At 31.5% G+C, this 8,092-nt stretch overlaps 1 long non-coding RNA gene across 1 annotated transcript; it reads left to right on the forward strand.

Moving 5' to 3' along the window:
• Nucleotides 1-5,897: 5,897 nt before the first annotated feature.
• LOC131606594 (uncharacterized) lies at nucleotides 5,898-7,886 on the forward strand. Its single transcript, XR_009284905.1, has 2 exons — nucleotides 5,898-6,067; nucleotides 7,652-7,886. It is a non-coding gene; the product is annotated as an uncharacterized LOC131606594 (long non-coding RNA).
• Nucleotides 7,887-8,092: the final 206 nt, after the last annotated feature.

Here is an 8,092-nt window from a genome sequence, read left to right on the forward strand (position 1 = left end):
TCTGTTTCTTTCAGTAGGCACCACTCATCTCAATTTGCAGAAAAAATTTGTTTATGCACAAACCGGCGCCACACATTTCAATTTGCGAAATCTCTGTTTATGCACAAACTGAATTTCAATTGTTCTCGGACCTCGACAAATTTTCTTGTAAATGAAAATCTATCGATGACTTATATGAGAATATGAAATCAATAATAAATTATTAAGTTTCTTGAAATTGATTATTTTAAGTGGACTTAAAACTTAAATTACAATTAATTATTTTAAGTGGACACCGAACATAAATTACAATTAATTATTTACAATTTGGCAAAAGGAAAACCTGACAGCATATGATAAATATGGTACAAAATTTGATATATTTAGCCTTGATATAATATAATCAGTTTGTTTTTTTGAAAGAAAAAAAATTCTGAATTTTTAGGAAAAAAATATTCAGTTTTTTTATTTTTTTTATTTTTAAGAAAAAAAATATTTTTTTTATTTTTCTTTTTTACTTTCAAATTTTTTTTCCAAAAGTTTTTATTTTTGTTTTAATTTTTTTTCAGAATATATTTTTTAAAATTTTTGAAAAAAATATTAATTTTTAATTTTAGATATTTTTTATTTATTTTTATGAGAAATTAATTAAAATAATTAAACCAGTTTATAATAGAAAATTGTTTTGAACCGGTTCTAAACTGAATTTGAACGGTTTAAATTAAATAGTTTAGTTCATTAACCATTTAAATGGTTCAATTTTTTTATGGTCCAATTTGGTTCAGTTCAAGTATACAATTCAATTAACCACATTTTTGAACACCCCTAGTTTCAAGCGTGGAAAAAGAATTCAACTTTTATAAAATGTTTGAAATATTTTGTGGAACACCAAAGATTTATTTGTGTAGAATAATTGTAGACTAAATATATACGTATGCATTCTCATATATATATATATATATATATATATATATATATATATATATATATATATATATATATATATATATATATATATATATATATATATATATATATATATAAAGGGACGACTCAAGTGAGAACATTTGATTATTATAAAAAATAGAACAATTAATCATAGTCATTAAATTTTAATTTACTGAAATCAATTTACTACATTAATTTCTCTTTTCATATTCCTCTTTCATTATAACTTAAGTAGTATATGCCAAAACTTAATTCACATTATTTTTTTTAAGAATAAATATAATTTTTTGTTTTGCATTTTATGAATTATGATAACCAATTATGTGATTTTTAAAGATGTTTTGTAATAAATATTTTTATTGATACTATATTTTAATTTTTTATTAATATACAAATATTAATTGGTATTATATAAAAAAAACAATTAATACATTAATTAAAACCATCAATTTAGTTATATAATAATCAGAAAAATATTTTCTACTAACATATATATTATCATCACATTAAAATATAAAATCTAATAAATTAATATAACTACATATTAATCAAAATTGTTAATATAACTATAATAAGTTTTTTTTTATTTATATTCTTTTCTGCTTGGCTGAGGAAGTGTTAAGTAGAGGATTATCTAATATGGTGGTTAATGGCACTTTGAAGCCGATGTCTGGATCTCGAATTTTACCTTTTCCTTCTCACATTTTTATGCTGACGATATTCTTATTTTTTGCAAAGGTACCAAGTCTAACATTACTGTCCTCTTCTCTTTCTTTGAATAGTATGCTAAGGCTTTAGGTCAAATTTTTAGCGCCTCCAAATCTGCTCTGTTTGCTGAGGGAATAAATGCTACTCGGTTTAATTACCTTTTAAGTATAACGGGCTTTTGCAAAGGTTCCTTCCCGCTGCAATATCTTAGTTTTCCCATTTTCAAAGGCAACGTGAAATCTCATCATTTGCAACCTATGGCCGACAAAATGGTTTCTAAACTTGCTACTTTGAAGAGTTCTCTTTTATCGATTGCGCGAACGGCGATATTAGTTGAATCTGTCATAAACTATATGGTCACTCATTCTTTCGGGGTTTATTCTTGGCCGGTCTCGCTCCTGAAATAGGTTGAAAGCGCTTGTAGAAATTTCATTTGTAGTGGTAATTCGAATCAATGGAAGATGGTTACGGTCTCATGGAAAAAAGTGTGTCAGCCTAAAGCTTTGGACGGTTTAGGCATTCGATCTCTCACTTGTCTCAATGAAGCCTCCAATTTAAAATTATGTTGGGAATTTTTTACCTCTAAAGAGGATTGGGCTATTTCCCTTCGTCAAAGGGTCCTTCGTTTTTGGGGGATAATTTCTCATCACATTTCCTCTACAATTTGGAATGGGATTAAAGGAAACTACGGCGCAGTGATAGCTCATTCCTGTTGGTCATTGGGGGATGGTCACAACATTAATTTTTGGAAGGATGCTTGATGCGGGGAACCGTTGATTAATGAACTTATCTCTATAAATCATTCCTCCTTGGATATGGATTTAAATTGTAAAGTTGCGAGTTTTTGGGTTGATAACTGTTGGTCTTTCCCGGCGGCTTGGAGAGATCTCTTTCCTTTTCTTGAGGCTAGAACGGGTTTTTATGCTCCAACTATTGAGTGCCCCGGCGAGTTAGCTTGGAAAAGCGCTAGTAATGGCTCTCTGACGTTGAAACTGCCTTATCATCACAAGCAACGAATTTCTACTATTTTCCCTTGGGCGGACTTCATATGGCATAACTTTATTCCTTCGTCTTGCTTGTTATTGTCTTGGCGGTTATTACAAGACAAGCTTCCTACTGATGAGCAATTACAATGTCGCAGTATTCAAATTGTCTCAATGTGCTCGCTTTGTAAAGCTAACCGGGAATCGATTGACCATTTATTTTTCCATTGTCCGGTTGCAATTAAATTATGGGACTGGTTGGAGACTCTCTTTCATATCAACATTCTCAAAGATGCCAATTTTTCTTATCTGCTTGTTCCAAGGAAGTTTCTAAGTAAGGGATTTTTTTATTCAATCTTCCTGCCCTTTTATTATCAATGCTATTTGGGCTTTCTGTAATTCCGCTAGATTCAACAACCATTTTTAACCCCTTCAGTCCATCAGTAATTTCATTTTGGCGCAGGTTCAGTTATTGGCGACAAAGTCCAATATAACTTATAAGCACGATTGGTTTGATTTCTCGCTTCTGCATTCTCTTAAAATTCTTATCCGTCCGATTAAAGCTCCCGTGATTAAAGAGATCATTTGGAATCCTCCTCCTTCCAATTGGATAAAATGACACATAATCTCCACCATTTATTTTAAAATCTAATGGTTCATATTCATTATCATGTTCTCACATAAAAAATGTCATTCTCATATGATACGTCATATATATATATATATATATATATATATATGTGAGATTTTGGATCGAACTCTAGTATGGCCGAAGGGTAGCTTCTTGGTTCGACAGGGTTAAGCATGAAGTCGAAGGTTGTTCACATGCTTGTGTCGAAGATGCTAGGGTTGTTAGCATGTTAAATTAGGTTTTAGTGTTTAAACCCTAATTTGTTAAGTTAGCTTGTTTATTAAGTTGACTTGTGTAATGGGCCTTGTGGAAAAAGCCCATTAGTTAGTATGTTAGGTTTTATTATAAATAGCATACTAGTCTCTCATCATTGCTAAGCTGCAAATCCTAATTTAGGGTGAGAGAGGTTATTTGTTATTCTTGTAAACTTGTAATCTTGTTTTAAGAGAAAGTGAAAGAATAGCAGTTATAACCAATTCTTGTGTTCCTCTTCTTCCTTGTTTTATACTTTGTTCTTGGCATTGAATTCACAACAAATTGGTGCGGTGAGCATGGAGAAGATGCCTTCAACAAAGTATGAGATTGAAAAGTTCACCGGAGTGAATGATTTCGGTCTGTGGCGCTTGAAGATGAAAGCTCTACTGGTTCAGCAGGGTTGTTTGGAAGCGTTGAAGGGAGAGGCAGCCATGAATGCAGAATTGACGGCAGCGGAGAAGACGAATATGATCGAGAAAGCACACAGCGCAATTTTGTTGAGCCTTGGTGATAAGGTTCTCCGGCAGGTATCAAAGGAGACGACGGCATCAGGGTTATGGGTGAAACTTGAAAGTTTGTATATGACCAAATCGCTGGTAAATCGACTCTACCTGAAGCAAGCTTTGTATTCATTCAAGATGATTGAAGACAAAGTATTGGCTGAGCAGTTGGATATGTTCAACAAGCTGATTCTTGATCTTGAAAATATTGATGTGAAGATCGATGATGAAGATCAAGCGCTGTTACTATTGTGTTCTTTGCCTCGATCACATGCTCACTTCAAAGAAACTCTCTTGTATGGAAGGGAGTCCCTGACGTTTGAAGAAGTTCAATCAGCCTTGTACTCTAAAGACTTGAATGAACGAAAGGAGCATAAACCTTCGACTGTTGGCGAAGGTTTGGCCGTTAAAGGAAAACTCTTACGAAAGGATGGTAAGTTCGACAAGAAGAAAGGCAAAAGCCAGTCGAAGACTTACAGTGGCGAAGCATCTGGCATTCGATGCTACCATTGTAAGAAGGAGGGTCACACAAGAAAGGTGTGCCCTGAACGCTTGAAATATCATGGAGGTAAGGATAATGGCAACGCTGCCATTGTTCAAGATGATTTCGAATCATCTGATGTTCTTGTGGTTTCAAGCAGTGACTCTAAGAAGGAGTGGATTATGGATTCAGGTTGCACTTGGCACATGACTCCAAACAAAGACTTGTTCGAGGAATTATGTGATCAAGATGGTGGATCAGTATTGTTGGGAAACAACAAGGCTTGCAAGATTGCAGGTGTTGGATCTGTGAGATTCAAGCTCCATGATGAGTCAATAAGGTTGTTGACTGAAGTCAGGTATGTTCCTGATTTGAAGAGAAATCTGCTTTCTCTTGGTGAATTCGACAACCCTAGCATCTGTTCCAGTTCAAGATCGAACTGTGCTACCATGGCAAGTAACATTCGAATGGACCTATGCTTCACAACAATATATATATATATATATATATATATATATATATATATATATATATATATATATATATATATATATATATATATATATATATATATATATATATATATATATATGACATATCTTATGAGAATGCATTTTATATATAAGAATGATAAGAATACTTAACAACCTTTGATCAAGAATAGATGGTTGTGATTAAAATGACTCATAAGTGATTAAATCTACTCAATTATTTCTCATGGGAATTGCTCTATTGAGAATTCAAATTTTGGGAAGTTTTATGATTTTCTTCCATTTACTTATTCAGCTGTTTAATCTTTGTTTTCTTAGTAAAATTGGCTTATTTTTTTTTATAAATCAAAGTTTTTATAATTGGACTTCTAATTTTAATAATCACAATTCACCATGCTTTTGTATTTTAAGTCACTTAGTTAACAAGTGGTATAAGAACTTACTTTTGTTATAGGACTAAATTGTCTTAGAAGGTAGTATGTGGAATTCAAATACTTCTTTTTAATATGAAACTTTTTTATAAATGTAACACCCGGAAATTTATTTAATTATTTAACTAAATTATTCAAGGATTTAATATGGAAATTCAATTGAAGTTGGATTTATTAGTGATATTATAAGACGAGGAATTAGATGAATAGGATATATATATATATATATATATATATATATATATATATATATATATATATATATATATATATATATATATATATATATATATATATGTGTGTGTGTGTGTGGGCGATTAAATTATATAATCGGATAAAGTCGGAAGATAAAAAATATTAGAGTTATTATTTATTTTAGGAGTTATTAAATAAATTTGGATTTAATTATAGAGTGGATTAGAAATAGAGGGGTATTAGTTGGTAAAACCCAAACTTGAGTTTCGAAGCCCATTTAGTTTATTAGGTTTTGTTAGAATGGTGGTAGTTGTTACCAAACAAACCAAAAAGAACAAAACCGTCACGTAGCAGAAGAGGAAAATAAGAACTAAGGGTTTGGTGCTAGCAGTCTGGATTTTGAAGGTTGCAGTGTTAGAGGTTGCAGTTTACCGATCGAATTTTCGAGCTCCGTTCAATCCAAAAGTAAGGGGTGGGGTTCGACTAATATAATTGATTGTATAATAGTTGTTATGTAGGATTTAGGGTTGTATGATTTCGCTGTTCATTTTTGTGTTTGTGATGAAATTGTTAAAGTTGTGATAGTTGTGCTTTAATCCCTGTTGTTGCTGTTTATTGTGTCGTTGAATTTGTTGAAACGATAAAAAAAAAATTAAATTTAACGCTTCTGTATTGAGTGTTGTATATACTGGGATATAATTGAAATAGGTATTAGAATATTATTAATAAAAATTCTAGGTTGAAGGTCATGATAGTATGCGTTTAATCTGGAAAGGAAATTGCTGCGCGGAAAAGAAAGGGAAATAGGGCCAGGGACGCCCGTCTCTAATTTTTGGGAAGAAAGGAAGTGGGCCCCACCAGGCTTAGGGGGCGGGCGGCCCATGCTTGGGGTTGGGCGCCTCACTTTCATAACTTCCCATGTGATATACGTGTGTGTATGAATGTAAGGCACTTGTTCTGGTAATTTTGACTTATTATAAAATAGGTGTATCTTAGGTAATATATATATATATATATATATATATATATATATATATATATATATATATATATATATATATATATATATATATATATATATATATATATTCATTCATGTGTATTTTAGGATTGCATTATAGAATATTTCCATTAGTGAATAATAATATTAATAATAATAATAATAATAATAATAATAATAATAATAATAATAATAATGGATTCAAAATGTTAGCAATGTGTAGCTGTAGCAGAAACCTCAACAATAATGTTAACAGAACTAACAGTCTAGCAGCAATGGTGATAACTAGTTGATGATGATTTTATGATAGTTGGTCTGATTTCACAGTGGTAAATAGCCATATCAGTAAGATGAATTTTTCAGAATAGTGACAAATATCAGTAGTAATAACAGGACACACAAAAACCAGTACCGATTTAGTTGACTTGGCCGAAATAAGCGAAAAATTAATTAACCAGAATTAGATGAAATTCTTCGGGGTGATTCAAATATATAATTAGATAACATCGGTGGGTTGTTTTGTTGAATATTATACCGATTGTGTGAATTGAAGGTACTGTTGAAGTAAGTTGGTTTTGTCCCGAATTTGGACAAGTTTTGGTTGCAGGCTCGAATAGCCAAAGTGGAAAGTTGTTTAAGTTGCGGTTTAAGTTGTTGTTTAAGTTGTTGTTATTGTGATTGTGTTGTGATATTGTTGAATTGATGTCGTCCATATCGTTGCATAACATTGCATTGATTAAGTTGGCCTTGATGGCACCCCGTTCAAGTTGTTGAAATGCCTCGATAAACTGGCATCTGTTTAAGTTGGGAGTTTTACTCTGATGGATCCACATGCATTTGCATAGTCGAGTTTCATGTTGAGTTGCATTTTGACGTCGTTGTGATTGCTATGTTGCTTGGTTGATTTTTGTATCGTGGTTATTTTTGTATGTGGTAAATATTGTATGATTCTACGTCTAATATATCAATTATCATACTTTTGCTTATATTTTTCGATATCTCACCCTTTTCTTTGTTTTCGTCGTTGTCTTTATATTGGTAACGTGCAGGTAACGAGGAGTAAAGATTTAGTAGCTTTTGGCTGTCCTTGCTCTGATACGTAGCACTCGGGGAAACGAACGCTTGTTTTGATTTATGTTGTTATTTCTTTTAAATTTGAATTCGGTTGTTATTTTGAGAATTTTGTTGTTGATTTAAGTTGTTGAAAGATGCTATGATTGCTCACAGTTTTAAGTTGATTTGTTTTCCGATGCAGTTACTTAATTAAAGTTGAATTATTGAAGACTATATAATTGTTTAAAGTTCTTCTAATTATTATGTGCTATGTATCCATTATAATTGAGTTATTTTGCCGTTGGTTTAAATGTTGAATGTAATACCTCAAGTTAAATCGAATTTTTGGCACTCTAATTTTAATATAAACGTTGGGTAGATTTATGGTGTTACAATGAACATATCTCCACCATTTAATAGTGAAAAGTTTGTCATAT

Source organism: Vicia villosa, linkage group LG5 (assembly GCF_029867415.1).
Source record: "Vicia villosa cultivar HV-30 ecotype Madison, WI linkage group LG5, Vvil1.0, whole genome shotgun sequence".
NCBI lineage: Eukaryota > Viridiplantae > Streptophyta > Magnoliopsida > Fabales > Fabaceae > Vicia > Vicia villosa.